Source organism: Dipteris shenzhenensis, chromosome 25 (genome assembly GCF_047967505.1).
Source record: "Dipteris shenzhenensis isolate YYH24624 ecotype China chromosome 25, Dip_SZ_1.0, whole genome shotgun sequence".
Classification (NCBI taxonomy): domain Eukaryota; kingdom Viridiplantae; phylum Streptophyta; class Polypodiopsida; order Gleicheniales; family Dipteridaceae; genus Dipteris; species Dipteris shenzhenensis.
The window spans coordinates 31,811,693-31,821,145 of NC_141620.1; positions in this window are offsets into that span (position 1 = coordinate 31,811,693).

The window sequence follows — 9,453 nt, forward strand, 5'->3', positions numbered from 1 at the left end:
CGTCGTCCACGTAAAGGACCACGATCATACACCTGCCTCCTTCTCTGTAGTTATACAAATTTGCATTAGATGGGCTCATCTTGAACCCATTTTGCAGAAAGTAGGCATCAATCCACTGGTACCATGCTCGCAGGGCCTATTTCAGCCCGTAAAGTGCCTTCTTTAGTTTACAAACTTTACCTTCTGAACCGGGGATCACAAAACCTGGTGGTGGTTCCACGTATACCTCCTTCTTGAGATCTCTATTCAGAAATGTGGCTTTTACATCCATCTGAAACACGGGCCAACTTTCTTGTGCTACTATAGCCAAAACACTACAAATTGTGGTTAGTCAAGCTGTGGGAGAAAAAGTATCCTGATAATCAAAACCATGTACCTGTGCGAATCCTTTTGCCATGAGCCAAGCCTTGTACTTATCCAACGTGCCGTCAGACTTGCGGACTTGTACTTGGTCTTGTACACCCACTTAGTTCCGATTACCTTGCGTTTTGGTGGTCGATCCACAAGGTCCCAAGTGTTTTTCTTCATTATGGAGCCATACTCTGACTGCATAGCCTCCATCCACCTATCATCACACTGTGCCTCATCAAGACACTTGGGTTCTTCAGCACGGATCACCTTTGTCATCAAAGCGTAGTTGACCAAGTGTTCCTGTGCCCTTCTTTGCTCCTCTAATCTCTTGGACCGGCGGTGTTCAGATGGTTCCTCCTCAATGGTTGGAGGTTCTCTGCCGTCCAAAATCTGATTTACCCACGTCGGGAATGGCCGTTGCCGTTGTGGTTCTGCAAGCTCTTCTTCCTCTTCTTTATCTTGAATCCTCCCAAGCACCATTGGGGGAGTTCGGTCTGCTATTGGTGGTTGTATTGAATCCATCCAATACAACCACATCGTGACTTACTATTACCTTCTTGGTAACAGGGTTATAGAGATGGTAACCCTTCGCCTCTTCACTATAGCCCAAGAAAATACACTTTTGGCTCTTCGGTTCCCACTTGGTCCTATTAGCATCAGGGACATGCACAAAACAGTCACATCTAAAAACTCTGAAATGTGCAGCTGAAGGTTTCTTACCAGAGAAGGCCTGCAGTGGACTCATCCCGTTCACAGCCTTCGTGTAGCTATGATTTAGAATGTAAGCTGCCATGTTACATGCTTTAGCCAAAAAGTCTTTGGCAAATCTTTTCCTTTTATCATACTCCGCCCATTTCGCAAATGATGCGCATCTTGCATTCTGCTACTCCATTTTGCTGTGATGTATGTGGCAGGGGTTTCTGCCTCTTGATCCTGTGACTTTTGCAGTAACTTTCGAATTCACTTGATGTGAACTCACCACCTCTGTCTGATCTCAATTCTTCACCTTCCTCCCCATTTCTTTCTCGACCATTACATGCCATTCTTTGAACTTACTAAAAGCCTCATCTTTAGTCTTCAGGAAGTATATCCATATCCTTCTACTGTAGTCATCGATCAGTGTCATGAGGTAGTAGGAGCCACCCAAAGCTTCTGTCTCCATCTTTCCCCAGAGGTCCGTGTGAACAAGCTCTAGAGGAGCCTTTGCCCTGCTGGCCTCTTTAGGAAAAGGCTGCCGATGCTACTTGCCCATCATGCAAGCTTCACATACATCGGGAGATCTGTAATTTTTGGTAGGTTTGCAACCATTCCACTTTTATGCATCTCCTTTAAAGAACTAAGGTTTAGATGACAAAACCTCTCATGCCACACCTTAGTTTTGCTCACATGGGCTTGCTCTTATATAGCCACCAGTCGTAGTCAGTTAGACTCAATTGGGAGACTGACCCAGACCACCCAAACTGGCCGATTGGGGGTCGGTCCCGAAATAGGCCACCGACCACATGATAGAACCGTGGTGTAAGATAGAGCAACTTACCTACGGTTGCCATTCGGCCCAGAGCCATCCGAGATTATCTGGGACTCCAAACGGTCCCCACAACCCGAGAGTGGGCTACCTCGGGAAATGCTCCGTCTACCCTCAGTGCGGTCAATCATGGGATGCCTTCCTGCACTTGCATGTAGCCTAGTTGGCAGTGTGCCAACTCTATCTGAAGTCGTCTAACCATCAGGCCACACATGGCCCCCATCTAGTGTCCAAACCAAGACCTACCGCGTAATCGAGCTACTCAAATGCCTTCTCCTCATATGGGGGGCTTACAAGTAGAGTTAGCTGGTTCATGCGTAGTTACATGAGAGTGGAGCATTGATATCTGACAGGCACTACACTAGAGAGGAAGGAAGGGGGATGGGTTGGATAGGAGAGGAGGGAGGGGGTCGCACTGGAGAGGAGTGGAAGGAGGGGGAAACACAAGAAAGGAAGCGAGGGGGCTATGCAAGAGAGGGAGTGAGTAAGGAAGGAAGGTGGTGGCTATGTAAGAGATGGTGGGAGGGAGGGGAATTCAAAACAGAGGAAGGGAGGGGGCTATGTTAGAGAGGGGATGAAGAGAGGGGGCCCAGGGATGGCTATGCTATAGAGGGGACAAAGGGAGGGGATTTGCAAGAGAGTAAGGAAGGAGGATGCATAGGAGAGAAAAAAGAGGGGAGGGGGATTCATAGGAGAGGAAGGAGGGGAGGGATGGTTCATAAGAGAGGAAGAGGGGATGTAAGTTAAAGGATAATGGAGGGGGACAAAATGCATAGGGGGGAGGCAGGGAGAAGGAAAACCAAGAGGGGAGGGGGAGCATGGAAACTATTATCTTTAGCAATCATTAATAATAGCATATGTGTACAAACCCCTCTTGAGCCCCTTAGTTATAAAATTTGTGACATGCATAGAAGATGACTGTGTGGCCATTTTGTAGCTCACCATCTTCAAGACTCTACATCCCCTTTTGAAACACCCATGATCACATGGTCGTGAGTACCCTCCTTTAGAAACACACCATGGGTTCACGACCACATTGTCATAGGGTTCACCAACCACAATGATGTATTGGTAAAGGATGGGACTCGCACTACTACAATTCACCCTATTTTTGATGTTAACATAGTTTCTTTTTTTGCATTTTGGATTAGGATGCAAATAAACATTGGAAAAAATAGAACCTTTGCAATTTGTGTCGAACTAAGAGTGGAAATTAACTTTGCTATTTATGGATGCTCTTGTAATTTCAACATTGTCAATGAACCTTTTTATGGATGTTGTCACACCAAAATTTTGCTGGTTTAGTTTTTTGGGAAATTTTGGAACGGTGGATTATGGCAGTGGCAGATCCAATCCTTAATCCATCCTTTTGTTTTTTTCTATATATAAGTGGATACAAGGGCCCAAAAAAGTATTTGAAAGTAGCCAATCATAGCTATGCACTACTCATGCCCAAAAAATGGCTCCCACATGAGGAGGAAGTGCATACTTAGAGTTCATATTGACATGAATCCAATTTTTCAGATAAAAGAGTAGAAAGCCAAGGGAGAACTAAGGTGCCCTTAGTAGGATTAGATTGGCGTGAGGGTAAGGGAAAACTCCGAGCAAAATGACCAATTTGTCTACATTTGTAACATGCATTCGGGAAGGACACAAAATTTAAGAGAATACTAAAAGGATGCGAAAACCCATAATCAATATCTAAACATGAAGGAATGGGTTCTTCCATATCCCATGACACAAAATCAGATGTCCCTACTTAGAACCAGAAAGTCTTGCTTAGGAAGATACAACACTCTCCCCAACCAAGCTATAATAGAGGAAATATGTGAGAGCAGAGGAACTGGCAAGGCCCGGACCCAGACAGGATAGAAATGCATGAGAGTTTTGGTTGGGTCAAAAAGGGGATCCCAAGGCATTACATAAGCAAAAAATCCTGCACAATGTACACCAGCCATATTGACTAATTGATAAAGTGTATTCACATCAACACAACGTGCGTAATAAAAACCTCTACCAAGAAAGACAAAGGAATCCAATTTGTGATCATCAACTACCGCCGCTGATGACCAGGCACGTAGAGAAGATGAATTCATCATGCATCCCATAAAATAAATACAACCTCCACGTTGTTGTGCCTCATAGAGAGAATCAAGAAAAGATTTGGAAGATTGGAGCTTGACACAACCATGAACCTAGATCTAAGATCTCCAACACAGAGTCTTGACATATATGTCATAAGATATCTCTTTGAAACAACAAAGATGCAAAATCGGAGAAGTCCACTTTGAGCGACTTGTTTATTGGAGAAGAAGTCGCTAGATTAGCAGGTTGTTTTTTCTTGGCATAAGATGAAAGAGTTGAGGCTGCAGGAATGCTAGGCGACTGGAGGCGGAGGATTAGAACATGAAGCTAGATGCTATAGATACTTGAGCAAACGGAGACGACTGAAATACAAATGGAGGCGGACATGTTAGAGGCAGACACATAATAGACAGGATGTCAGAAGAATCATGAGATGTCAATAGATGAGATCCTGGAGGCAGACACACAATAGACGGGATGTCAGTAGACTCAAGCGCTAGTGGGAGGTCACAGAATGGCATAGCAGAAGGAACCTGAGGTGAGAAGGATGGAGGAAACTCCATCTTGAAGGCCACACACACACTTTTTTTTAAAAAGTGAAATCTTATATTTCTGTATGGGAAACCCCAAAAAAGAGGTAAAAACCCACCAATAAGTACAAAGAAATTTTTTTACAAGTAAAGCCTCAAAGCAAAAGTCACAAGGCAACCAAGTAAAAAGTTATATATCATGCTGGAGGAGGATCAAACACAACATCCTCCAGCATATTGATGTAGTATAGAAACCACACCATCAATAAAAGCAAGCTATTTTTGCCCTTGTGATTCTTCTTAAAATAGGTCGGCACCCAAAATTTCTGAACCACAGGGTCCAAAACTTGTTGTAACATGGGATGAAAAGAATCTAGTGAAAGTGGCCACACACACATACACACACACACACACACATGCATCCCTTTGGGGACCCTTGTGTGCTTCAGGCTTGTCAACATACTGATGGCCCATGAAGATAGGAAATCATACTGAAGTCTTTCATAAAGAATATGATGTTCCACTTATACACAGGCTCACAGTCCCAGGGAGGTTATTGCATCCTCTAGAACTTGACAATGCCTTTTATTATTGTTTTCTCCATAATGCTTTTTATTGTTGAACATGGTTAGAGTTTGGAGCACTACTTGGAGCCTAGGAGGTCTTCTATTTACTACTTGGATTATTTAAAGAAAATAATGGGAACTATTTTAGAAAACCCTCCTATTATTTACATTGAGAATTATCTATGTTCACATGAAAGTGATGGCACATCTTAGTTACTTCACATTAGTTGGGATTATGAGCGGTCGACCCAATGTATCCCTTGGACCACCACTTCCCTTGGACCACCACTTGGACCCTAGATATCTCTTGGACCACAACTTAGTAAGTTGACACTTATTGGACTTGGACCATATGAAATAATGGAGAAACATGGCCTTGACAATATGAAAAATTGAGTGTCAAAACTCTTAGCACTTTACTGGTACTTTGGGGCATTTTACTGATACTTTAGCACATTTGTAATGGGGAAACATTTATTACAAACATGGCCTTGACCTAATGAAAAATTAATCATTTTGAAGGGGGCCATGTATATGCAAAGATCACGTGTTGATACTTATTGAGTATTATCAAGGACATATTGTCCTCTGGACTAGTGACTAGTGTACAGATTGCATTCTCATTGGCGGGGAAATTTAATGGTAATGTAGAAGTATAGAGTGCATTGCACCTAAACATGAGATTGCATTCTCATTGGCAGGGAAATTTAATGGTAATGTAGAAGTATAGAGTGCATTGCACCTAAACATTGCACCTAAACATGAAGGACCCCAACTTCCCCCACTTTCTTTGAGTCGAATGCCCATGGACTAGTAGATAGTGAAATCCAACGGAATGTGACTAATGGAAGTTGTAAAAATGCAAGTTGTTGAGCACTTACCTTGGCTGCTTTCTAGAAAAGGAGTAAATGCATGGCGAAGTACATCTTCCTCCTCGCTCCCTCTCCCTTTTACCAAGATGGACACATGGAGGTTCTCATCCCTTCCTTGGTGACTTATGAGGATTGAGGCCACTTGCATGGACGAAATCTACCATGGGAGGTCTCACGACAGTGGTGGAGGGATAAGGGAAGAAAAGACCTGAATGCGCAAGCACACCCCCTCAGGTTCGTACTCTTTCTTGGAACTCCAGAGAAGCGAGTTAAACTATAGAACTCCCCTTACTGGATCTCACATTGCAGGATGGAGCTTAGTTTCTTTTGCTTAGTCTCTTTGTGCCTAAAAACTCAGAGGCGTCATTCTCCGTTCGCTTCATACTGGTCTTTAGTGAGCTTCTACTTCCGCCACCCTCATCTTGTCTGAATGGAGACATTTGGGTCACATATACTATGAGAATTTCCAAGAGAAATGGTCTCCGGATTCTCCCCTTTGGCATTTTGGACTTTGCCTCCTATTTCAGCCAGTTTACTCTGAATGTGAGAGGGAAACTATGTTCTACTATGCTTCGTCTCCTTGTCCGTGCAAACAACCGTTTTGTGCGTATGCGCATGTTTTGCTCTCGGAGCTAGGAACACTTTCAATCACCAGTAGCGCACTCTTTCACTCTTTCAATTTGCACTGTGTTTTTGCTTACTTAGTGGTCATGGCTTGGAACCTGCTTGATACTTACTTCCCACTTGCGACCTCAGCCCACGTATGCGAAACATTATGGTGCTGAATTTTTTTTCGGTAGACAGTTGTGGAGGCAACAAGCAACGACGACCACCGAAAGTTGTAATCTCTTTTCTCGTGGCTGCGTGTCCCTTGGGCGGTGGTATTTACACTTCTACATTTCCTTAGATTGAGGTAGCTTAGCTTAAGCACGATGATTATGGCTAGCACATCTTTTGATTATCGTCCCTCAATATTTGTATCGCATGCCAACATGAGCGATGGAGTTTATCTTCTCCTGCTCTGCCTGTGAACTCATGTGAAAAAAAACTGCCTAGGATGAATGGTGTGAAATGTTTAGAACTAGCCCGCAGCACCAAGAATAGCATACTAGTTTGGCGCAGTTCCTCAGTGAAGTCACCTTTGCGTAATGCTCTTTGCATCTTGCATTTCTTTTCGCAAAGGATTTTTCCTGGCATCTCTCTGTAGATCTCTCCATTACTGCTTACCAAAAGGCCCCATCTCTGTCTGTCAGGGTGGGTTCGCACGTTCCATCCAGCTTGTTCCGGACCAGTCGATTGGCCACTATTCTATTCATGCTTCTACTAGAGCCATTAGCACTAGTTGGGGAGAGTTTTTTGGACAAGAGGATTAAACTTGCAGAATGAGATATAAATACTTGCCCGAGTTGGTGGGAAGGACTTAGTCTTGGATTCCGGAGACTAGCACACTATTTCAACCCAAATGGAAGATTTTGGAGAGCAGCAGGATTACTGGGTCCACGATATAGAATATACACAACTTGCATGTAGAGCTACATGTGAGCATATATATGCACAGCTTGCACACAGAGTTCCTGGCCCTAACTCAGTCTTGGGCTACTCGGACGAGGACTTGCAGCTTTATTACGGACTGACTTGCAGCTTTATTACGGACTGTGCTCTACGCCAGGGATATAGGCATGGTTACTGAAAGTTACGTATTAATTATTGTTTAGGAGAGGATTCGACGGGCTTGACAACACTCTCGAGGTGTTTTGATTTAGGGGTGATGCTTGCATACTTCACACAGGCATATATTTCTTTTTAATCAAACAAGAAGCTTAGCTTGTGGTGGGAGATACATGACGATTTAAGCTTTGACTTTCTACTCGAAGGTTCAGCTTTTGAAAGTTTTCTACTTTGTCCTTGGGTATTACAGACTAAGAAACTACATGAGAAACCTTATAAGCTAACGGTAGAGACAAGCTTGAGATCCTATCTGTTAGTTTTTTAAGTCATTTGAATTTTCTTATTGATCTCGATTTAGTAAAGACATGAGGATGATTAGAACCCCTTTAGACTTCAAAAGAGGGAAGGGCTAGTTACAAAATGATGTAAGAAATACACCTGAAAAAAGGAATGCTTCTTTTGTCCATATGAGATATGGAATTGATACAAAATGATGGATTATTGGCATTATGGTCCCCACTCCATCTATGAGATTTATACGGCATGGATGGATGCTTTTTTAATAAATTATTGTCTATATTATTTTAAGTACCCTTAGGAAGAAAAGAAGAAGCACTTGAATTGGATGGGACCTCTGAGAATTATTTATTGTTCATGGGAATACTTTTGTTACATGGGATAATTAAGGTACTCCCTTTGGATTTAGTGGAAGGGTCTGCTTTAAATATTATGTTTGCTAGTAATTTATCTCCTACAATTTGCCTTGGATCAAACAACTTTGTGCCAAGGGAATATCTCTAATTTTTCAAGCAAATTCATTATAGCCCATTCATGGCATGGCTTGGAGTAAAACGTTACACCATGGGAGAGTCCTTGGTCGATATTTCTATCATTAAGGGACTATCCTTCTACCTTTTTTGCTATCTACTATTTGAAATTTTATTACTATATTCTATGATCATTGGATTGGATTAGTCCTTGGTTTATTTAAAGATCCCTAACGCTTGGTTGATTGGTGTACAACCATCTTTATGTACTTAGAGCACATGGGTAATATTTTACCCTTAGGATGGTATTGGGTTACACTTTACACTTTATACTTTGATAGGAGGTAGCAAGCTAAGGGTGTCCACTTCCGGACCACTTTCGGGTGAGTGTGACACCCACTCGAGTGAAAATACAAAGGTTTTGCTTCGGTGTGAAATACCTCAATCGAGGTATTATCTCCAATGGAACTCACACACAAAGACAACCGAGCCAAGCCAATACCTTGATCGAGGTCCTAGACTTTCTTTCATCGAACCAAGCTTATACCTCAATCGAGGTCTCGTGGCATGCCACCTATACCTCGATCGAGGTATCGTGGCAAGCCAACTATACCTCGATCGAGGTATTGTGGCAAGTCCACATACCTCGATCGAGGTATCGTGGATAGATGACTTCGATCGTGTCAAATACCACGATCGAGGTATGTGCCATCCGACATGGCAGATGACATACCTCGATCGAGGTACCGTGGCAAGTCTAGAAACCTCGATCTTGGTATGCTGGACTGATGACTTGGCTGCATGTTCGATACCATGATCGAGGTATGTGGCATCCGGCTGGCAGCTGACATACCTCGATCGAGGTATCGTGCCAGGTCCATACCTCGATCGAGGTAGATGGACCGATGTGTATGGGGCATGTCGAATACCTCGATCAAGCTATCAAGGTATGATGGAGCAATGTGTATGTGGCATGTCAAATACCTCAATCGAGGTATCGTGGTATGTCTATACCTCGATTGAGATATGATGGATCGATATGTATGTGGCATGTGAAATACCTCGATCGAGGTAGGGAAACGCTAAATT